The 7,340-nt window shown below is 40.9% G+C and overlaps 1 protein-coding gene across 48 annotated transcripts in view; it reads left to right on the top strand.

Moving 5' to 3' along the window:
* The first annotated feature begins 2,113 nt into the window (after positions 1-2,113).
* Positions 2,114-7,340, top strand: part of AOPEP (aminopeptidase O (putative)) — a 332,682-nt gene continuing 327,455 nt past the window's right edge. For 16 of the 48 annotated variants that reach the window (XR_007413867.1, XR_007413862.1, XR_007413859.1 and 13 more), the window contains exon 1: positions 2,167-2,319. The gene's annotated coding sequence lies outside the window, so the exon portion shown is untranslated. Of the gene's footprint in view, positions 2,320-7,340 lie in introns of all 48 variants that reach the window. The other 32 variants (XR_007413808.1, XR_007413821.1, XR_007413865.1 and 29 more) reach the window with 17 other exon arrangements.

The following is a 7,340-nucleotide window of genomic DNA, read 5'->3' as shown; positions in this document are numbered from 1 at the left end:
TTTGTTTGGTGCAAAATAAAAGTTTAATAAAGTTCAAATTAGTGACCATTATTTAAAATTTAAGAAATTTTATGTATCCGTATATTGATATATCTTTTAAAATGAGAGGATCTGATATCACCAAGGCAGCACTCTTGGTTGGAAAGAACCATCTAGAGCTGAGTAGGGACCATCAACTCCAGTTCTCCATAGTATCTGATCATGAACTTCACTCCTTTGTGTTCGCTGCCTGCATGCTGTAGGCTTTTGGGTTTCTAGCTGGATGTAGCATATGAAGATCAAGGGGGAAAGAGGTAAGGAAAGGGAAAAGAAGAGGAACTCTTGGATAGAAATTGGGAGGAAATGGTCAAAGAAGTAAGAAAGGAAGCAAGAGGGCTTGGTAACAAAGAAGCAAAGGGGGATCCCTGAGTGGCTCAGCGGTTTGGCGCCTGCCTTTGGCCCAGGGAGCGATCCTGGAGTCCCGGGATGAGTCCCACGTCGGGCTCCCGGCATGGAGCCTGCTTCTCCCTCATCCTGTGTCTCTGCCTCTCTCTCTCCCTCTCTCTCTGTCTATCATAAATAAATAAGTAAATAAATAAATCTTGAAAACAAAGAAGCAAAGGAATCAGGGTTGAAAGAAGGAGAAGCAAATCTGGCAAAGCATTAGAAATTGTTTCATCGGGAATCCCTGGGTGGCTCAGCGGTTTGGCGCCTGCCTTTGGCCCGGGACCCAATCATGGGGTCCCGGGATCGAGTCCTGCGTTGGCTCCCGGCATGGAGCCTGCTTCTCCCTCCTCCTGTGTCTCTGCCTCTCTCTCTCTATGTCTATTATAAGTAAATAAATAAATAAATCTTAAAAAAAAAAAGAAATTGTTTCATCTGTATTATCTGGCTTTTTGCTGAGGCCCAAAATTTAGGAGTAATTTTTGAGACTTCTCTTTTCCTTTATCGCCTTATGTAATCCATCTCCAAGTCTGTCAACTCTAGCTCCAAATTATTCCTTAAATTTGCTCATTTCTATAATTTCTTTTTTTTTTGTTTTTTTGTTTTTTGTTTTTTAGATTCTATTTATTCATGAGAGACACACAGAGAGAGGTGGAAACATAGGAAAAGGGAGAAACAGGCTCCCCTCAAGGAGCCTGATGTCGGACTTGATCCTAGGACACTGGGATGACAACCTGAGCTAAAGGCAGACACTCAACCACTGAACCACGCAGGTGCCTCCTTCTCCATCATTACACCATCAGTGCAAAAGCAACTCTCTGCATTCTTTCCTGCTTCCCAATTCTTTCCTGTTCATTGTACACACAGCATCTAGGGTGGTTTTATAAAACCGGATCCTGTCACTTGCATGTCTAAAACTCTTCACTGGCTACCCTGTGTTCAAACAAAACCCATGCCATTGATGATGACCCAGAAAGGCTCTACAAGGTCAGGACTCCACCTGCCTTGCTGATCTCATTTTCTGCTCTTTCCCCAGCCTCCTTTCTTTTATCAGGGACACCACATTTTATCCCTTCCCCACAGCTTTTGAACATATCCATCCTTCTCTTGGTTGTTCTTCCTCCAGATCTTGACAGAGCTGACTTCTCAGTTCAACAGGCCTCTTCATAGTTACTTCCTTAACATCTCAAACTAATGGGGCGCCCTCCTTCCTTTAGTTTCTGAGCAACGTTTTTCCTTCCATACACTTCTGATCTTTACCAATGCGTATAGATTTGTTGAGTTATTCAATGTTTACTTTCTGAACTAGCTAGTAATCTCCAGAGGATTACTGTTTTGTTCACTGCTGTACCCCCTAGATTCTCTTAACACTGCTTGTCAGGCACATAATGGGACTTTAATGAATTGTGGTGCGATGAATATGTACACTACAGTCATAGATCAGGGACAGCGTAAAATAAGGGATAAAAAGTGCATTGTTGTAACTCACTTTTTTCCTCAAGTGCCTATAAGGGTTTGCAGTTAGAATTAACCGGGTAAGAGGGTAAAGCCCACATCCCTGAAGCCCAGCTGTCCCTACAAGCCCTCGCTCGCCCGTCGCAGCTCCGCGCTTGCGCAGGCCCCGCCCCCACACCGCGACCCCGCCCCACTCTGCCGGAGGGGGCGGGCCGGATCGCCTGCAGCTGGGGCGCGCTTGGATGACGTCACGAGGCGCGGCCGGGTAGCCCGTGGTAACCCAAAGTCTGCGGAAGTGGAGACTCGTGGGCAGGCGGCTAAGACAGGTAACCTGTGCGCTCCCTGGTGGGTCCGTGCCTCCCTCGTCTCCCGCGCCGCGATGGCCAGCTGGAGTCCGTTTGAAGGCGACGGGGAACCCTCCTCAACCCTCATCTTCCGTCGGTGGGGTCCCCATTCCCTGTCAGTCCTCCCAGACTCCTGAGGCTGAACCTGTCCTGGGGACTCGGGCTGAGCGGCCACTTCTCTCCGCCTCGCTCTCGGGGTGCCGTCGGGCGCTGCCTTCCCCCTCCCCGTGTCACAGACCATTCTGAAGCCTGCATTCGCCTCCTTCTTGCTCTCTTGTCTCCAGGCCCACTGCGCCCGCCCCTCTCCGCTCCTAGCCCCACAAGACGGGTCTCCAGTCCTGTTTAAGGAGATAGAGTTTGTGATTCTCTTAATTTCCACTTGCAGTGAAACCCGTCTTCTCCCCTCCCCCTTCCCACTGCCCACCCTTAGGATCCTTACTGAAAGCACCAGACTTTGAGTTTTGGGGTCCCTCAAGAGCATTCGCTCTGGTAGTCAGAGTTTTGCTCCTTAACGCATATATTTGTTGAGTAAGGAAGTGGTTTAGTAATGTGAAAATCTGTTGTGATAATAAATGATCCACATGGGATCCAATCAGCTGTTTAGATGGATGGGAACTCTTACAGCATTTCATTAAAATGTTCCTTGTTCCTGGCTCTCTTTTTGGTTTTCAAGCAGTGGTAACAAATACCTTTACAAAGTTAGACGTCGAAATAAATAAGCAACAGAACCCCAATAGGAATGTTTAGACAGCAAAAAATAATAAAAATTCAACTTGTTGATAGAGAATATGGGTTCTTACAAAACCAACAAAGATATGAACTCTTTGATCTGTTGATGGTTTGGTTTTGTATTTCTTTGTACTTTATGTTCCATTTTTGAATACAGCATATCTTCATGTAATTTTGAGAAGCCTGACAATGACTTGCTTATTGGTAACATTAGATTCTTCTAATATAGGGGGACAAAGTAGAATAAGATTAGGGAATACTAATCACTCATTGTTAGCCAGCTTTATCTCAGGGACCGTGTTCGACATTTTGCATGTGCTTGCTTGCTTGCTTTCTTTTTTCTTTTCTTTTCTTCTTCTTTTTTTTTTTTTTTTTTTTTGCATGTGCTTTCTTCTTAGCTTACACAACAACCTTGTGAGTTTGGAAATATTGTCCTCAATTTACAGAGGAGGAAACTGAGGCTTAGGTATGTGAAGTTAACTTGCCAAAAACTCATAGTAACTAAATGGTGGAGCCAGGCTTTAAGTTCAGGTCTGTGGATGACTTCAAAACCTATGCCTTTTTGTTCTTTCTTTCTTTTTTTATAACTCTACTATAAATGATCAAGTTCTAGGCTTTTCACAATAGTAACACATAATTCTATGAGTTTATTCAGTCATCAATCTAAATGACTTGACACTTTGTAATATCTTTATTTTATATTATTATTTTTAAAAGATTTTATTTATTTATTCATGAGAGACACAGAGAGAGAGAGAGAGGCAGAGACACAGGCAGAGGGAGAAGCAGGCTCCATGCAGGGAGCCCAACGTGGGACTTGATCCTGGGTCTCCAGGATCATGCCCTGGGCTGAAGGCACTGCCAAACCGCTAAGCCACTGGGGCTCCCCTGTAATATCTTTAGTATTAAGTTCTTACATAGCTGGGATTAAAATACCTAGAAAGCTTAATTTATGATCCTCCTACACACACACACACACACACACACACACACACACACCATCCTTATCTTTAAGAATGAAATAAGAGACCAGCAAGATTGCTCAGTACAACCTCTTTAAGACCCCTCAGGGAATGTGTAATTCTGGATTGTTGAAAGTTTTATCCCTTTTGACATGAAACTCATATTGACTGTTTTGGATAGAAAAATTTTAAGTGCCCTAAGCAATTCCTTGCCTTCTTAAATACTAAGTATTTTAACCGTTTCTTATGAGTCGAAGCAGTCCTTTTTAATATCCCTTACTGCCCTGTGTTGTGATAGAGTGATTTCCTCAGAGCTTTTATTATATTTGACCGCCCAAACTGGTTTGCTTTTTGAGTTTGCCTGTGCTTTTATATGTTCCATTGCTCAGTGTTATCACCAAAAGATAGTAAACCAGAGTGATTAAAAGCAGGTATTGGGGAACCACATTTCCATTATTCAGGTCCTAGCTCTACCACTTACTAGCAACTCATTGAGCTCAAACAAGGTAGTTGACCCCTCTACTACTTCATTTGTAAAATGTAAATAATAAGAATACTTTTCTCAGAAGATTGTTGTGAGGATAAAGTGGGTTAGTGTCTGTAAAGAGCTTAGAACAAATCAGACATATTGGAAGAGCCTTACAAGTGTTTGCTAATATTGTTAGTCTGGTTTTGGCCTTATGTATCATTCGTTGAATGATATTTGACAGATGGTATTTATGAGTTTACTGGAGAATTAAATTATCCTACCTAGAGTGCTTTAACCTTAGCCATTCTGGGAAAATGCTAATTTATTAAATTTACTTTTGTTGTGTCTTTGAAATGCAATATGCCTTTTGGTTGTGTTTGGAGTGGAGACTTCAAATATTTCATGTTAGGATTGTATCAAAATTATAGACTTTTAATTTCTGTTTTGAATTGGGGATATTTCAGTGGTTTAAATTATTGTTCACCAATATATGGGAACCCCCTCTACATTTGAATTGAACACCAGTTGATTTACATATCCATTTATGGTGCCCTGCACAGGTATTCTGTTGCACTCATGTTAATGATTCCATGTAGATAAATTCCTCCTTATAAAACTACCATTATGCACTGGCCACATAGAAAGGTATTTCCTCAGTGTAATCTTCTTTTTTTTCCTCTTCAACGTGCTAAAAAAAAAAGGTGACTATCAGCAAAATGAAATAATGTTCCTTATTGAATTTGTGAAGTATGTACTCATCTCCAAGCATATGTTTTAAACCGAGTCCAACTAAGAGTTGATATTGACTGCTTTGGTGTCCATAGTCAGGAACTTGAAAATGAGTGATCTATTTTTAAAAATTTTAGTACCATTGAGACCGATGTTCATGTTGAAAATTCCTGTTGAGGGGATCCCTGGGTGGCTCAGCGGTTTGGCGCCTGCCTTCGGCCTAGGGTGTAATCCTGGGGTCCCGGGATCAAGTCCCACATCAGGCTTCCTGAATGGAGCTTGCTTCTCCTCTGTGTCTCTGCCTCTCTCTCTCTCTGTGTCTTTCATGAATAAATAAATAAAATTAAAAAAAATTCCTGTTGAAAATATAGGTTGTATTTTTAAAAGATACTTTTTGATTGTGGTAAAATATTCATAATATAAAATTTACTATTTTAACCATTTTTAAGCATATGATTGATTGCATTAGCACATTTCCAGTATTGGTTTAATTATCACCGTTATTCATTTCCAGAATTTTTTAATCATTCCAAACAGAAACTCTGCACCCATTAAAAAGTAATTCCCCAGCATGCCTGGATGGGTTAGTTGGTTAAGCATCTGCCTTCTGCTCAGGCCGTGATTCCACATTGGGCTCTCTGCTCACCATGGAGTCTGCTTCTCCCTCTTTCCTGCCGCTGCTCTCTCTCTCTCTAATAAATAAATAAAATCTCTTTTTTTTTTTTTTTTTTAAAAGAGGATGAGATGGACCTTCTTTAAAAAAAAGTAATTCCTCTCCTCCCCCACCCCAACTCCTGGTAACTTCTGTTATACTTTACTTCTGTTTCTCTGAATTTGCCTATTCTAGATGGAATCGTGCACTATCCTTTTGAATCTGATTTAATTCACTTAGCATGTTTTCAGGGTTCATCCTTGTTGTGGGAGAGTTCATCCGTGTAATAGCATCAGAATTTCATCCCTTTTTATGGCTGAATAATATTCCATTGTATGTATATAGCATTGCTATACTTTTGATGCATTTTGATTTATGCTTCTATATACTCATCTCATATGGTATGAGCTTGGTGATTTGATGTGTGAACTAGAGGATAAGGATGGAAAATAATGTTATTTAACAGTGAACAAATACCTGGTAACAGTGCTAAACTGGAGCTTGAGCCTGCATTGCAGTGTAATTGTTCTTCTTAGCTAATATTTAGTCTCAATGTAGTAAGGTAAATAATAATTAGGATAACGTTACCTAGTACTTCTATAGTGTTTACAGTATGCCAGGCATTATTCCAAGCACTTTACCTGTGAAATAGGTACTATCACTGTACTCTTTTACAGATGAAGAAATTAGGTACAGAGGACTTAAGTTAAATTATTAAAATTGCATGACTGGTAGGTGGTGAAATTGGAATTTGAACCCAGGCTGGGTGGCTCCAGAGTCTATTTTTTTTTTGTGTTGACACTTGGCTTCGTATCAATTTTGCAATGTAAATTGTTTTGCCTGCTACATTCTTCCTCTACCCTCTCTTTTTATACCATTTTTAAAATAGAACATTACTTCCGAGCTTAGTAGGCAGTGGAAGAGCATCTTGAACCCAAATTGTCAAAAGGGTGACAGGTGCTTCTCATTTGGTTGGAGTGATAGTATTTGAATGGCATTCAAACTGCATTTTCAGGGATCCCTGGGTGGCGCAGCGGTTTGGCGCCTGCCTTTGGCCCAGGGCGCGATCCTGGAGACCCGGGATCGAATCCCACATCGGGCTCCCGGTGCATGGAGCCTGCTTCTCCCTCTGCCTGTCTCTGCGCCTCTCTCTCTCTGTCTGTGACTATCATAAATAAATAAAATTAAAAAAAAAAAACAACTGCATTTTCACAGCTTAGTTCATATTGTCTTTTTCTGAGAGCCTGTCTGTGAAAAGCAGATCCTGAAACGTTTTAAGATCTCATATTGCATGTATATCGTGTTGGTGTTTGATTTTAGATATTGCACAATTCCCACACTGTTTTTCTGTCGGTAAAAATGAGCTTTTTGTTTATAATGTTGTTACTGTCAGAATGGTTTATGGCACATTCATTTTGCTGCTCATTACTCTGTATTGCTTGATTCCTGAAGAAATTATCTTGAGATAGCATTTTTAGATACATAATCAATTTCACTATAATTTTTTCTTGGCTTTTTTTCTTTGCTCACATTTTATTTCTTTGACACTTGCAATTGAAGGTTTAGTTTTTGAAACT

The sequence above is a fragment of the Canis lupus genome, chromosome 1, assembly GCF_003254725.2.
Source record: "Canis lupus dingo isolate Sandy chromosome 1, ASM325472v2, whole genome shotgun sequence".
NCBI lineage: Eukaryota > Metazoa > Chordata > Mammalia > Carnivora > Canidae > Canis > Canis lupus.
Note: the sequence above shows the minus strand (reverse complement) of the source record. Positions and strands in the feature narration are given on the sequence as shown.